At 35.3% G+C, this 16783-nt stretch overlaps 1 pseudogene; it reads right to left on the bottom strand.

The window, feature by feature from the left end:
* Positions 1-1994: 1994 nt before the first annotated feature.
* On the bottom strand, positions 1995-14219 carry LOC107876896 (annotated as a pseudogene).
* Positions 14220-16783: the final 2564 nt, after the last annotated feature.

The raw sequence follows: 16783 nt of genomic DNA, 5'->3' as shown, positions 1-16783 counted from the left end.
CGATAATTATAAGAAGAAACTAAATATGGGTCTTTAATTTAAGTCTCTATAAAAGGGTAAGACACCGGGTTAGACTGTTAGAGTCCTGATATCATGATACAAAATATTGAGTTCAAGTCCCATCTATTTATGATCTAAGATGCTTTTATATGGATATGATGCTAAGTTTAAATGTCAATGCACCATATTGATGATATAATGATAGCTAAGACAAGATAGTGTATATTTTGTAGAAGGTAATGTAATATGTCCCATTGAATATTCCATTCCTGAAGTGATTGTGGTAGCAATATATGATAAATTTGAAAGATGATAAAATAATTATTGTGCTTATACAACTATTCTTGGGCATGACAAAATCCCAAAGCAATAATTGCTTTGAGGTGTGATAAGATATATTCAATAAAAATTCTCTACATTATATATATGCCTCGATTTTCTCATGATGTAGCAATATTTTAAAAGAGGTTGTAAGCTATCAAAATTTGATAGGCTTAAGGCATGATTATATTCTATTCTCGGGGAATAAGAATTTCAGATTGTTATGAATACAAATTTATACCCTTGGAGTGAATGTGACTGTACTTAGTAAAGTGTAAAAATTCAAACACATTTTTGGTTGTAAAGATATCACAACCCACCTCCAGAAGAGGTAGACTAATTGGAAGATTAAATATCTCCAAGTTACGAGCATGATGAGATCACATGCCACAATGAACTAGGAGTTTATTGATATAAAATTCATGTCATAATAAACTAGAAATTTACTAAAGGAAAAGCACATGTCATGATAAACTTGGAGTTTACTAATTTACATAAGTTCATAAGTTGGAATGAACGATTGTGGCATCCCGAACATGTGCAAGTTCATGATTCTTAAAAAATTATTGTTTGTTCTCATGATAAGTTGATTAGATCAACTAATGTTGGGACTAAATTTCCTAAATTCTAGAAAGTATAAAAGGAGAAAACCAATATAAACACATGTTTCTCGCAAAGGATGCTTAAAATTAATCAGAAATATCTCTTGAAGCATGAGCAGATATCTTGAAGCGAATCCGTCTTTGAATCTGCGATCTTCTACAGTGATCCCAAATTCACAGTCGAACTCTCTCAATACAAGGGTGGGCAAGTACTGAATAGTAAGATTGAATTCTTAGGCTAGAAAAATCCACATTTTTAGAGATACTTTCCCTGTCCAAGAAGGAAAGAAAAACACACGGTTGTTTTTACTTGAACAAGGAAAAGGCAGTGATTGTGATATCTTAAATAGATGCATCAATGAGAGACAAGATTGTCAAATGTACGTTTATCGTCAACATGTAGTCTGTCATTCAGAAAGTTGTTAGCTCAATATGGTTTGAATTAAGAGCATATTTTTCAGATTGAGTAATCAAGATAATTTATCTTGATAACACTGGTTTGGCGTTGAATGCGTCCCATAAATAGCTGAACCATTTCTTATGAGATCAAAGCAATATGTATTGGTCTGAAATATGATATATTGCATATAATAGCACTTGTATTATGCATTGGACTAATAAAATATGATTAATTTCTCTCTCTCAATTGGTTCAAGGCCAGGAACCAAATATTTCATCTATTAGTTTTTAACGTGTAATGTACAATTAATGAATATGCCATGATGTACAAAGATGAATTCTCGAAAGTAAATTGAGATATATGTTAGTTTTCCTAACATAAGGGGGAGATATTAAGTAGCTAAAAGGTTGTTATGAATTATCATCAGTATGATCCTTATTCAAAAGGTAATTCAAGTCAAATTCAACATTTTTTTATTTTATTTTATTTTTGGGTAGGTCTAAAAGAGTCCAATGCTTTAGGCTTCAGCCTATATTATTGGAGGTACAATATATCAAGAACCAAAGTTCATTTGCCAAATCAACGCAGCTAGATCATAATTCCATCATTATTTCAACAATAACATTAAGAATGAGTTCAAACATATAAAATAACACCCAACCAACAAAAGATTAGGCATTCATCATCAAGTTCCTCTCCACTCGGACAACATGTCCATGTAGAACTGACACTTGCCAATGTCACTTCCGAAGCTATTAATGCAATGTTGGAATGCTTTATTGTGTATAATGCAAGCATCTGAGCTTGCACTGCTGGTTGTTGGAGCAGCTGTAGCAGGTGCCTGAGAAGCAACAGCTTCATGTTGAATGGTACGTGGACCCATGACAATATCTACAACCCTATGTGCCACAACACTTCTAGTACCAAAGGCCATCCCTTGAGCTATGGTAGAACTAATACCACCAAGCATGGATCTACCACCACTACTTTGCATGGGAGCTGGTGAAGGAGCATGGTGAACTGGGGTTGGAGCAGGACGAGGGGCAGCACGAGGGGCTGGACGAGGAACAAATCTTCCAAAGCCTCAGCGACGTATGATGTACTGTTAGAAATCGGGCAAAAATAAAGAAAACCACAAGTAAAAGAAAAATAAGAACACACAAATTTACATGGCAGGAAAAACCACGGCCAAATACAGAGGAATTCACTATAATAGAGCGAGAGAATACAATGTGGAGATGAATTATCTCAATGACGTATTTTTCTGAATGCACAAAACAACCCACTAAATACACTTATATAATACGTGCGTACAATTAAGTCCTAGGCCCAAAAATATAAAGGTCCATACCGCGGGGGATTTACCCCCGTACACCCATCGGGATCATTGGTGGGCTTCAGGTTCGAGCATGTTGGCCTGATCCCTATGCTACCACCATAGACCATATTAAAATCACAAACATGGGTTGCATCGTGAAACTTTCTAGTCCCAATCAATAAAATTTTGGTCACAACTCTAACATGTACTGTCAAAAGCGGCAGGCAAAACCCTGGAGAGAGAATTGGGGATCCCTAAAAACCCTAGAAATAAAAGGATATTTAGTTACAGATGCTCTTATTTGTGTGTTCCTAAAGGACAAAGTCTACGCATGCATAAGAATGATAGACAAATTGATTTCAAATGAAATAATCCTTAAAAATAAAAAGGAGAAAATGATCATAATAAGAAAATTTTAAAACTTTTGAAGGATTCAAAATGCCTGAAGCATATAAAAGTTTATGATCCTTATAAGGGATAAATTGATGATTTGAATATTATTGAAACTCTTAGAGAGTTTTCAAAGGTGATAGATTATATACTGAAAGAATTTGAAAGGAGAAATATACAGAATTGGATTGGTTATGACTGACGTACCATACATTGTGCAATTGATGTATTTATACATCTTGCTATAACTATGAGCATGATATAGTGTTACTTTCACATGGAGATAGTGAAATAATAATACTTGTAGTATGAATGTGTTTATCCTAACATCTATTGTCAAGCTTTTGAATATACAAGATATGTATATAATCAACATAAGAGTTTGATATAGACATATTATCTACAATGAGTTTGATATAGACATATTATCTACAATCATGAAGGGTTACTGTCAGACATATCATTTTATATGATAGTATATCCATGTTGAAATAACATCTATTCATTAAGAAAGTCGTGAATCATGCATCATTCAACCAAAAAGGATATTCTTTAAAGAGATAGAATAAAAATATTTCACTAAAAGTTTTTTACACATATAAGCTCTAAAAGAATGTTGATATCAACATGCAATAGATTTATTCGAGTAATAATATTAATGATTATTCACTAAGTCTCTGCCAACTATAAATTTTAGAAAAAGGTGCACAAGATTTGAATACGAAGATTCAAGATTATGAATTGGTGTTCTCATTAGGGGCAGCTTATGCGCGTTGTATTCTTTTTTTCTTTCAGGATTTTGTCTCACTGGATTTTCCTTGTAAGATTTTTAATGAGGAAGACAAAATGCATATAATTAGAGATATGTATTTTTTTTTTATTTTTCTGAGTTTTTTAGTAAGGTTTTGACGAGACATCTTATCCATCAATTAGACATTCAAAGGGGAGTGTTATAAATGTATTCACATTATAGTGAATGTCTATAAGATATAGTGAATATCTATCAAGATATATTGAGTATCTATCAAGATTTAATGATTATCTATCAAAAAATGGAATGACTATCTTTAGGATAGAAATTAGGAGAAATTTCTTCTATAAATAGAGGGGTTCTCTTCATTGTAAATCATCCTTCAAGATGATCCCTCAATTTCTAAAAGAAATAAAGAAGTCTTCTCTTTCTCTCTTTGTATTTATTCTTGTTCTTGCTTTATACTTCATAAAAACATGATAATTTATGGATATAAAGTGAAGAAAGTGGTGTCATTATATTTTGATAACTTTTGTAACTTGTAAGACCCCGCAAAATCCTAAGCTTAGCTAAGTCCGTTAAAACTTGATAAGGGGTCCCCAACTTAGAAAAGTTTAGCTAAATAGTAGGACAATTTTATGTAAAAATAGTGGGTCATTGCGATTAGGCCGTGTCGCAGTGAGTATCGCAATGAGCCCTCCATCGCGTCGCATTAAAGGGTATTTCGACATTTGTCAAATGCCAGTAGCTCACTGCGATTGCCCCGCATCGCGGTGAGGCTCAAATCAACAATTGTCATAAACTAGTGAGTCACCGTGATTCCAATGCACCACGGTGGATATAGCGATGACCCAGTCACGCATTGCAGTGAGGCTTTAATCTGCATTTCAGTTATGGGATTTTAAATTCTAAGGGCAACTTAGACTTTTTTCATGACTCAGATCAACCTTTAAACACGAAATTATGCCCTAAATACCCTATTATGTCACTTTCCTCACTTTCTCTCAAGAATAAAATCATTCTCTCTCAAGAGGCAAAAACCCTAGTCTAAGAAATCAAGGCCAATTCAAGAATCTCTCCAAGAACTCCAAGAAAAATCACAAATTAAGGTATGCTAGATGTTCATTCATGGGTCCCTTCCACCCATGAAGTTCTAGAATCCTTTTTCGAAGTACAAAGTTTGTGTATTTATGATTTCCATATTTGAATTAGATTGAATTCATGTTCATGATATTAGTTGGGTCTCAATCCATGATTTAAGTGTATGTTTTTCTTGAAATTGAATAGCAAGTGTGAAGAATATTTGATTATCTTAATAAACCCTTGAATTCACAAAGTGATTAAGGTGTCTATGATGTTATTTTAATTTTAATCCATGATCTAGATTGCAAGTTCCAAGAATTGATCCTAATATGTGTTGAACTACATGATATTCATGATAAGCCCTTAAATGAGCAAGTTGATTGTTGTAATCATGTCAACCCTAAGTGTTTATGATTTAATGTACCAATTATGCTTTCCATGTGTTTGGTAAATTATCTATGAGAATGAAGCAATGCCATTATAGCATGTTAACATGTGTTCTCCATTCATGTACAAGTTAATGCATTACAAGTGTTTGATGAAATTTCTCTATGAATGAATTATGACCAAGTGAACATTTATATGTTATTCAAAGTTATACTTTGCTTTAATTTTCATGTTATCGAGTCATGGGGGCATTTAATACTCAACAATTTAGCTATTTATCTAGATCCAATGTTAGTTACAGAATAGAATCAGTCATGGCATGATCAGTAGTACTCTCAGTCTGTTACAGAACTTAATAGAACTCAGTCAGTTACAGAACTTAGCGAAACTAAGTAATCTCAGTATAAGTCCAGTCCAGTTTAGTATACTTAGTTTAGTGTCTTTCAGTTGGGAGTAGGATTCAGTATCGAGCGAGCCTAGGGATGGGGGTACACCCATTAGTTAGGATTGGGTCCTTAGAAGAAATTCCTAAGTTCCAGAACTATATAGCCAACGTAGGTTATGAGATGTCACCCGTTAGATAGGACTGATATACTCAGGGATCACCCGATAGTTTAAGACTGATCTCAGGGGTCACCCGTTAGTTAGAACTGACTCCACAACAATTATCTTTACCCATGGAACGGTACTGACACCCTTCTAATTAGGGTTACAGATTGGATCCCAGCTCAGTTATCTTATCTTATTTGGGGCATGTCGGTTAGATGATTACCTCCCATATTTTAAGTCTCAGTCTTTAGAATAGAACTCAGTTTAGTTCTATAGAGTCAGGACTATTAGATACAGTCAACCAATATCAGTAATCTCAGATTATCAGACTCAGTACTTAGCTTCAAAAAAGCTTAGTTACAATATTCATGTATATGCACAACATTGCATACTGAGTATTCACAACAGTTGCAGATTTTCCATGTACACTTATATTCAATTACTCTATATCATTAGTCAGTTACTGTTCAAGCATATGAGCCCTTGCATTCAGCCTTACCTCATCTAGCATACCAGTACATACCCATGTATTGATGCATACTTTTCTGTACTATGATTTTTCATATCACAGGTTCGGACGCTCAGGTACCAGACCACGCATAGTAGATTCAGATTTAGCCAGCAGCAGTATTTTTAGCAGTAAGTCCTCATCATTCGAGGACATTCTTTTATTTTATTATCTCAGTAGACTCAGTATTTTAGTAGATGGAGTTAGTTGGGGGATTGTCCCATCAACTCCACTTTCAGACAGTTTTAGTTAGAGGCTTTTCAAACTAGTTTCAGTCAGTATTCAGTTTTACAAATATTATCTCAGATGCTATATTTTATCAGTATTTTAGATGATTTGAACCTTATGGCATCTCAGCCTATTATTCTGCATTTATTTCGGTATTATTGTTCAGTGCTCACAACAGATATCATTCATGGGTTAGCTTGTGGTCCTTTGGGGTTGTAAGCACTGTGTGATCACTAGGGGGTAGTCCTGGGTCGTTACATAATTTCAAACACTTTATTTGTCCATTATCTACCCTATTATGTCTTATAATTTACATGACCATTAGTTTCTTGTAACTCTCATGACATTAGTTTCTTGCAACCTAAAGGTCATTTATCTACCAACTTTGCTATCCACCTTCTTCCTATTCAATACAAGGATGCAGGGGCGGATTTAGAAGGTACGGTGGGGGTTCCTAAGAACCCACTAACTTTCGTATGGATCTTATATTTATATTGAAAAATCTAGTAAATATATAAAAATTATAAGCTAGAAACCCCACAATAAAGTGTGCTATTGGTTTAGTGGCAAAACAATTAGTGCATTTTGAAACACTGTCGTCCTCTTGGTTATGGGTTCTAACCCTATCACTCACTTGTTCTTTTGGAATTTAATTTTGCCCAAGGAACCCACAAGCTTAAAATTCTAGATCCGACTCTATAAGGATGAACTTCTGACCTATAAATAGTGATGTTTCTTCCTTTGCTGTGGAATAAGAAAAAGATGGTAAGTGTGAAAAAATATTATTATGTGTAGTAGTGAAATGGAGAGTTGTGACATAGAAAATATTCGAAGTCTTTAACTATATTCACTATAAAAAATGAGTAATTACATTAGTAAAAGAGTGAGTTGAGACAAAGAAAATATTCTATGTCTTTAACTATATTCACTATGTAAAAGAGAGCAATTATATGTTGAAGGAAGGTGTTTTGGTGGTAGAACTTCAGACTCTTCAACTAATTCAGAGTTACTTGAGTTGTACATCGTTGATGGACTATTGTACCCTAGAGGGGACACATCAAAAATTGTACATCGTTGATGGACTATTGTACCCTAGAGGGGACACATCAAAAATTGATACTGTTGGATCGGTGTAGATTATACCGCAGTGGGGTTGAATCTCCTTAAAGAGAGTGAGATATCTGTGCCTCAGCCCGAATACTTATTTATTCATTTTTATTTCAACTGTAATTTATTGTAATCCAATAAGTTCTTTCAAAATGGACTATTTTTTTCCTCTGTTAGAGGTGTTCCAGAAATGTCTGTGATCGAGTAAATAGCTCAATGAACAAATGGATCGGATCAACTTGACAAATAGAAAGATTTGTACGTATGTGTCCGGATAGTCCAAAATCTTGATGGTTAGCTCTCGGCCTTCCTGTCAAAAAACAAAATTGATGAAGGCCTATAGGTGAGTTATTATTATTATGAACTCAAATAAAAGGACAAAATAAATTGATTTAGAAGGCTTATTCAAAAGAAAAAAAGATGTGGGTGCCATTATGAATGGGGTGTCAGTTAGAAAGGTTCAACCAATGTTCGTTCAATCAAGCAATATTCGTTTTTCTTAACTTAAGGAGAGTGATGAGGGGTAGGGCCCTGTCCTTAAGATTCAAAAAAGAAAAGAGTTTCAAACCTTTATGCTTGTGGTATATTACATTGACATCAATAATCACTAAAAGTAATAAACTTTAAGATGAACAAAAGCTTCATTAGCATCTAAATTGCATCCAAGAAAAACATGCATGGAGCTTCCAAGAGGGTTCCTTGACACACTTGTAATCAAGAAATAAAATCAGGAAACAATTATCTTCATTGGCATGACTAGGGGCGGAGACAGAGAGGTGCAAGAGGGTCCAACTAAACGCATTTGCTTGATTACTATACTATGCAAATAGAGTAAGCAATTTTATTTATTTATTTATTGCGTATGCAACATTTTCTAACTACCCATGTATCTTAGCATTAAAAAATGTTTCTTTTTGCATCTCCTTGTTTGAATTCCTAACCTAATCACTGGGCTTGACAGTCCAATTCTATCTAATGTTTAGCAAGTTCGATTGTAATTTCTTTATCTCTATTGCAAAAATACCGTGATTTAACTAGCACAGAACCACAAATAAATAAAATAGAGAAGAGAAATAACTCAAAAATTTAACGAGGTTTGGCTAGGCCTAATTCTCCAAGCAAAAGCAAAGAGAGTTTTTCAATATGAATAAAAAAGTGAAGTGTACAATGCTTTATAATCCTCAAATACGCCCCTATATATAGACCCCAAATAGTCCCAAACCTATTAGGAAAAGGTTCTCCCAATCCTACAAGGACTAGTTTAAGCAAACTCCATCTATAAAGTCATAACAAAAACGTTGACCAAATCTAGTTTATGAAGCCTCTACTGAAGAATAACTATCTAGGCCGGGACAAGGCTCCCGACCGGATCATAACCTGAAAGAAATGAACATATGAATAAAATGTCTTCTAGAACATAGATGACCCACAAACTCTGACGTTTTCGAAGGTTCTATGGCTGTGATGGACCACGGGACTGAGCCTCAAAACCTACATTACGAGACAATATAGTCGTCCAAGGAAAGTCAAGACTTGAAATGTATTGACATGTAGAACAACTCAAAAACAATATATATTTTATACAAAATAAATAATAGCATTATGAAAACAATTTCAACAAATGAAATGGAAATACATGGGCATAATTAAAAAGCTTCAATCAATTTCCTAAAAACATAGTGTAGACACCTAATTTTGTCCCTCCCAAAAAATACAATTTAGCCATTTTTCGTTTCACCTTATCATACACCCTCACTCATTTAGTAATTTACCCCACAAGAATCTATATAACAAAATCACAACAAAAATAACAACTCCTCTAACTAATTTTGACACCTTTCACCCATACCCCCAACCCCTAGCACCTACCCCTACCCCACCCTAACCTCCACTCATGTTTTTCCCCACCAGTAACCATATATACACATAGAATAATGGATCTTCTTCCCTTTTATATGCATACCCAACATATACAACAAATAATTGAATACACATAAAAAGAATCCTCACTGAAATTCCCTACAACACACCATACATACAACTCACACTCACATAGAATACACACTCACAACTCAAAGAACAACAGCACAGCAACCACACTCACACGCAATACAATTAACAATACACACGCAGAGCTGGGCACACATACAAAGAAAACACAGTAAAAAATATATCGGTGGAGGGATAAGGACAAAAGAGAGAGAGAGAAGAGAAAAAGACTGTAAGAGAGAGGATATTAAAGAGAAATTGAGAGTAGATCGGGAAACACAAAAAATAGAGTTGATCAGAAAGGAAAAATCAGAGAGTTGATCGAGAGAGTAAGAAATAGCTTTTTCCGGCAAAGTTTTCGCAAGAATCATCATCTCCACCAATGATAAAACTTCCTCCCAGACTCATCCCATCAAAAAACAACCACCGCCGATCGAACCCAGCCGCCTTCTTCTATTTTTAGAGCCTAAAACCTCAGCTCTTCGTCTTGGTCTTCGGTGGAAAATGCAATTACTGTTTATTTCGATTCTTAAGTTGGGTCTGGATTAGAGTTCATGGTTGAGGTTTGGATCGAGGTAATTGAATCCATTGGCGGCATCGAACAATTGAGATTTGAAATAAAATTAAGGTGCATTCTTCATCTTATTCTCAATTAATCTTCATTATTTGATACTTTGTGTGGTAAATTCATACTGTGTGAATGTTGCTTCAAGTGATTTGATTACGTTTAGATTATGGATAGTGGTTGATATTGATAGTTTGATGGTTTAAATTAAATAATTGAATGATTTAAACTCAATTGGGAGTAAGTGGGACGGGGATTGAAAATTGATAAATGTGTATGTTGATAATTTTGATTCATAATGCAAGTAGTTTGATTAATTGGTCGATTGCTATTAATTTGCACCTGATAGTATCATGTTTTAGGCCGAGAATCATTAGACAAATTTTAGGTTCAGGGTACGTAACTTTTTGGATTCTATATCATTGAATGCGTGAATGTCTTTGTTGAATGATTTCTCCACTTTTATCACATTTCATCAAATGTATTCATTCGCCGGGGAATGCCCCAAGGTCACATTGTACTTATTTACCAGAGAATTCCCCGAAGTATCTTGTACACAAAGAAGGCTCATGATCAAGGCTCGAGGCATTGGGTAAAGCATTGGAGCGTAGTTTAGGATTAGCCTAGAATAGAGTAGGTTTACATTTCGACATTTTTTTCTATCGGTTTGTTATAATTGGACTGTACATTAACTTTATTTTTTGAATTCTTGTTTGTTTGGTTTGTCTGTGTTATGTGTTCGTTGATTTATTCACTTCATAGTGTTAAACTTGCCGATATACTCCACAAAGTGACCGTGATCGAACCACGGGATCGAGGAGTTCCTAACACTTTTCCCTCGGTCAACTGAATTCCTTAATCGGAATCTCTATTTGCAAACCAGTTTTAAAGAGTCAAAAACAATTTTGAAAAGGATTTCCAAAGGTGACTTAGCACACCCGATTATGTCAAGTGGCGGCTCTGAGTTTTAATGTAAATAATCTTTTTCGAAACAAATTTTCATTTTATCACTTTAATAATAAAAACCTTTTTAAACCTTAAAATTGATCTTTTTGATTAAAAAAAGGGGTGTGACAGCTCTAGTGAATCTGTTGGGGACTTTTTAGAATTCGAGCTTATTTTTGAGTTGTATCAGCTTAATTTGACATTATGGGTTTATAGACGTTGTTTGTGTTATCGTTTGTATTTATTTTTTATCATTGTTGAGTGCCTACATGCTAGGTGTTTACAGTTTTTCTCTTATGTGTTACCGCTTTATATCTGTCATTATTTGCATAACCTAAGTCATTTCTTTCTGCAACAAGTTCTGTAGGACATGCTGTGTACACGACCTCTAGTTGAGTCACACTTATTTTAGGAGGGGGAGCCTTCAGCTGGTATGGAGTAGGTGGAAAGAAATCGCAACCACTATCGACCATATGCTCCCCCGAACAGCCTTGTTAGTGGACCCCAACGTAGGTCGGCCTTTAGGTCATGCTTATCTGCATCATATTGAGACCTTGCAGAACCCACTTTGTCCTTTGTAGGAGAGTCACCCCTAAAGCATCCCTACGTGCTAATTGTTACATCTTTGAGGGTAACAAGGTCATTTGACGAACTGATTTGGGGGAAACACATGCTAGAATTAAAGAAAGTGTGTGTGCAAGGAAACGTTTGAAAAAAAAGTGAGTAAAAAAAAAGAGAGTGGATAAAAAGAGTATCGTAGTTTTTTAGAGTTCTTTATAGCTTTTGTTTTTCACAATTCAAAAATTCAAAAAGATTTTTCTTTTGTTCTTTTTAGCAAGCATTCATAATTCAAAATTTTCAAAAAGATTTTTTTAATATGAGCTTTTTATAAAGAAAATTCATAAAATGGTAGAAGTTTTGTACATTTCATATAACAAAAATACCAAAAAGATTTTTCTTTCATAGTTGTTGGTGTTAGTTTTATGTGAAGTGTCTAATTAAAAAATCAAAAAAAGATTTTATTGACGTTGTTCATCGTCTGTCTTTGGTCGTGTATATTAAGTTAGGATCAATCTATTAGTTAATCTCTTATTGTCCCATTTGGATGAACTACGCACACCTGATTCTTCCCTTTCGGGATGAGATATGTAGGCAACCCTTCTAGGGTTCGGTGATCTTATTTCAAAAATTCAAAAAGATTTTTATTCACTCTTCATTTAAAGTAGGTATTTCATATTCATCTTTAAAAGAAAAACACAAAAAGATTCTCCTTTGATAATTTCAAGTTTCATTTCACATGAAATTCTAAATTGAAAACCCCAAAAAAAAAAAATTCTTTGGTAATCATAGGTTACATTTTGTATATGGATTTTAAAGCTGAAAAATTTCTAAAGGATTTTCGTCAATTCTTTTGACAATTTGTTATTTTATTTTCTTATTAAAGTCCAAGAAAATAAAAAGAAAAAGAGTTTGATTGGATATTTTATGGCCAAACTTCACGAGCTACGCACACCTGATTCTCCTCTCCCGGGAGTGAGATACGTAGGTGCCCTTCTTGGGTTCGGTGATCTTTTCAAAAAGGAAAAAAAGGTTTTGAAAAAATATTGGACTCTTACACATTTATTATCTCTTGTCCAGTTAGTTTAGGTGGTTGGTTTGTGGCACTTTGGATGGTCTTCCATATTGCACCAAGTCGAATAGAAAGTTATGGCCAATAAGAATACCGAGGTTATTGTCACTAATCGGGTTGGGATTTGAGGAATGAAAATTTAGGAGCTAATGAAGAGATTCGAAAATTAAGACAACAAATAATAGAAATACATCGAGCTTGGGCTAATGGGTCGCCGCCTCCATTTTCCATTGATAATTTCGAATATCTTTCTAGCTTGCCTCCCGTGTCACATGCATAATTTCCCATTTTTGTTGGCACGCCACAATATGCATCAGGATTTGCTTTGGGGCAACACTATCCTAAAACTTCCAATATTCTTATCCTAGCTCCTCAACACCAAACTACCACATACTCGGCTCCACATGCAATTCCCATTTTCGTAGCTCCACCCCCACATGAAGTTACTACTTTTGAGCGTCATCCAACGGGTGTGCTTCCTTACTCTACAAGCAAAACTGTGTTGAATATTTTTGGTGATCTCCATTATACTCCTGAGCCTACATCCAAGTCAACTGGTCCTTATGGCTACACTCAACCTCCTGAATTTACTCTTAACACTGAGAAGCCTGTTGTGACAGAAGAACAAGAGGGCATGTCACAAAAATTGAAGAGTTTAGAACAAGCCATGAGAAACTTGCAGGGGTTCAGGGGTTATAAAAGTGTAGCGTATAATGATTTGTGCATGTTCCCAGATATAAATCTCTATCCTGATTTTAAAATACCAAAGTTTGAGAAGTACGACGGGCACGGTGACCTAGTGGAATATTTAAGGCGTTATTGTAACCATCTAAGGGGCGCTGGAGGGAAGGAAGAACTACTCATGGCTTAGTTCTGTGAGAGTCTTTCGGGTCTAGCTTCAGAATGATTTGTTGATCAAGACATCGACAAGTAGAATAGTTGGGATGACCTAGCTAATGAATTTGTGCAATAATTCCAATATAATGTGGAGTTGATTCCTGATGAGAAATCCCTAAATAATATAAAGAAGAAGAGTACTGAAAGTTTTAGAGAATATGCGATTAGATGGCTTGAACAAGCTGCTAGGGTGAAACCGCCAATGAAAAAAAAGCAAGATAGTAGAGGTGTTTATTCAAGCGCAGGATGAAATATATTATCAACACTTGTTACCTACATTAGGCAAGCCATTTATTGAGGTCCTCAAAATGGGGGATATGATAGTGGATGTAATTAAGACTGGTCACATTGTGAGTTTTACGACTTTAAAAGCAACTACTCAAGCAATTCAAAAGGGTTCAGGAAATGCTGGAGGGAAAAGAAATGAGGAAGATGTAACTGCAATTATAGCTGGAAAATGGGCACAATCAAGAATACCACGTTGTCATTACCGTCAGGATCAAACCCAAGTTCATGCCCAAGTTCTACAGAATCACTCTCAAAATCCATTATTCTCCATTCCCCTACCTCCATATGTAATACCCCACATTTCTCCTAGTTCAAATTCATCTCTAGAATATCAAAGATCTTTCTTCAAAGATGAATATATTTAATTTTATCACGTGGAAAATAGAATAAGCTTTCCTTCGGTACCAAATTCACCCAAATTCGATACTTTAGCACCTAAATTCACGTGGTACATTAGCACGTCGTGGAACCAACCAAAATGGCGATCGTCAAAATCAAGTGAGACTCCGCGATTATGGCGCGTCGCGCGAAGGCCCAATTTTAGAATTGTCAAATTCCAATACACCAGTGCGATTCCATCACATCGCGGTGCCATTCCAGTTCGCAACCAAGGTGGCAACGTGATTTTCACCGCGTTGCGCTGCCAGCCAGTTTTCCAGTCATCCACTTTCCAATGAGATGGTGTGATTTCACCGCATCGTGCCAGCGTGGAAAATTCCACTTTCCACTTTCCATTTAGTAATTTTCCTAAAGCCCTAATCAGCCTATATACGAGATTTAAACCCTTAATAACCAAAATTGCTCATTTATTTTCACTATTCCTCTAGAACAAAAGCATTCTCTCTCAAAGATAGAAAACCCTAGCCCCCAAGTCTTTAAGCAATCTCAAGAATCCCTCCAAGAGTCTTCAAGAACTTCAAGAATCTAGATTTTTAGGTATGTTAGATGTTGATTCTTGGGTTCCTTCCACCCAAGAAGTATAAGAATCCTTTACAAAATTTTAAAGTTTGTGCATTTATGAGCTTTTATGGTTTATGTGAATTGAAGTTCATAAGACAAGAAATCCCCAATTATGTATAAGTCCATGCATGCCAAGTGTTTGTGGAAAAGCCTTAATGAATGATATGTGACATGTTAGCTTGAAATCCCCAATTATGTGCACTTGAATGCATGTTAAGTGTTTGGTGCATTAATTATTGAATGAGTTATGAAAAAATAGCATGCCTCCCTATATAATTACATGTTTAATATTTCAAAGTGCTTGAAAAGATGCTTTATTGAGTATATGGTGAATGATAGTCTATTGTTATGATGTTCAAGAGTGGTCATGTCTTGTACTATTTATGTTATCGAGTCCTGGGGGTATTTATACCCAACAAATTAGCTGCTTGTCTAAAGCTAGTGTCAGTTTCATGATAATCCCAGTCAAGCCACGATCCTTAGAACTCAGTCAGTTACAAAAAATAGAAAGACTCAGTAATCTCAATATCATTCTAAGTCCAGTTCAGTATTCAGTTCAAACCTCAGTAGTATTCTGTCAGTCTTTGGATCTAAGTGAACTCAGTTAGATCAGCCAAGTAACATGATCAATAATAGATTTAGCTTAGTCTGGTATAGTTTAAGGAAAAAAATCAGTTCAGTGTCTTTCAGTTGGGAGTAGGATTCAGCACCGAGCGAACCTAGGGATGAGGGCTCACCCGCTAGTAGGACTAAGATCCCTAGGAGTAATCCCTAAGTTCCAGAACTACATAGCCAACGTAGGTACGAGATGTCACCCATTAGGTAGGATTGACATACTCAGGGATCACCCATTAGATATGACTGATCTCAGGGGTCACCCATTAGATAGGAATGACTCCATAAAAGTTGTCTTTACCCGTGGCACAGTACTGACACCCTTCCAGCTGGGGTTATAGGTTGGACCCTACTAGTTCAGATTTGGGGCATGTCGGTTAGATGACTACCTCCCACAGTCTCAGTTTCAGAATCAGTCTCAATAATAGAATTCAGTTCAGAAATGCAGACTTGGGACTGTTAGATATAGTCGATCAGAATCATTATCAATAGATTTAGAGATCACCCACTAGATAGGACTGATCTTAGGCTTAATCAATCATCTTCAGTATTAGTAGATTCAAAGATCACCCACTAGATAGGACTGATCTCAGATTTGGTCAAGAAGTATCAGTAATTAGTACCATTAGATTCAGAGATCACCCGCTAGATAGGAATGACCTCAGATTCAGTTAATTATTTTCATTATAAGTATATTGGGAGATCACCCAATAGATAGGACTGATCTCAACCTCAGTCAATCAGATATCAGTATCAGTAGACTTAGTAATCAGAAATCCAGTTATTGGAATTTAGTATTTAGTGTTTCTACAATTTCAACTATAGTTTATGCACTCATGCATGTATCCTCATTCAGTAGTCTCATGCTATTTAGTCAATATTATTCATGCATGTAAACCCTTGTATTCAACCTTACCTCATCTAGCATACCAGTACATTCTCACGTACTGATGCATACTTTTCTCTTGCATTATGGTGTCTTATACCATAGGTTCAGAACCACGGGATCCAGAGCACCCTTAGTAGTTCAGATTCAGTCAGCAGCAGTAGACTTAACAGCGAGTACTTATTATTTGAGGATGTCTCTTTTTTATTTATTGCATCATATTCAGTATTTTGGTAGACAGAGTTAGTTGGGGGATTGTCCCATCAACTCCTTATTCAGACAGTTTAGAGGCTTTCAGACTACAGTGTTTTTCAGATTAGTTTTTCAGATAGATGTTTTAGTTTTGATACTGTTAAACTTTATT

The sequence above is a fragment of the Capsicum annuum genome, chromosome 7, assembly GCF_002878395.1.
Source record: "Capsicum annuum cultivar UCD-10X-F1 chromosome 7, UCD10Xv1.1, whole genome shotgun sequence".
Classification (NCBI taxonomy): Eukaryota; Viridiplantae; Streptophyta; class Magnoliopsida; order Solanales; family Solanaceae; genus Capsicum; species Capsicum annuum.
Note: the sequence above shows the minus strand (reverse complement) of the source record. Positions and strands in the feature narration are given on the sequence as shown.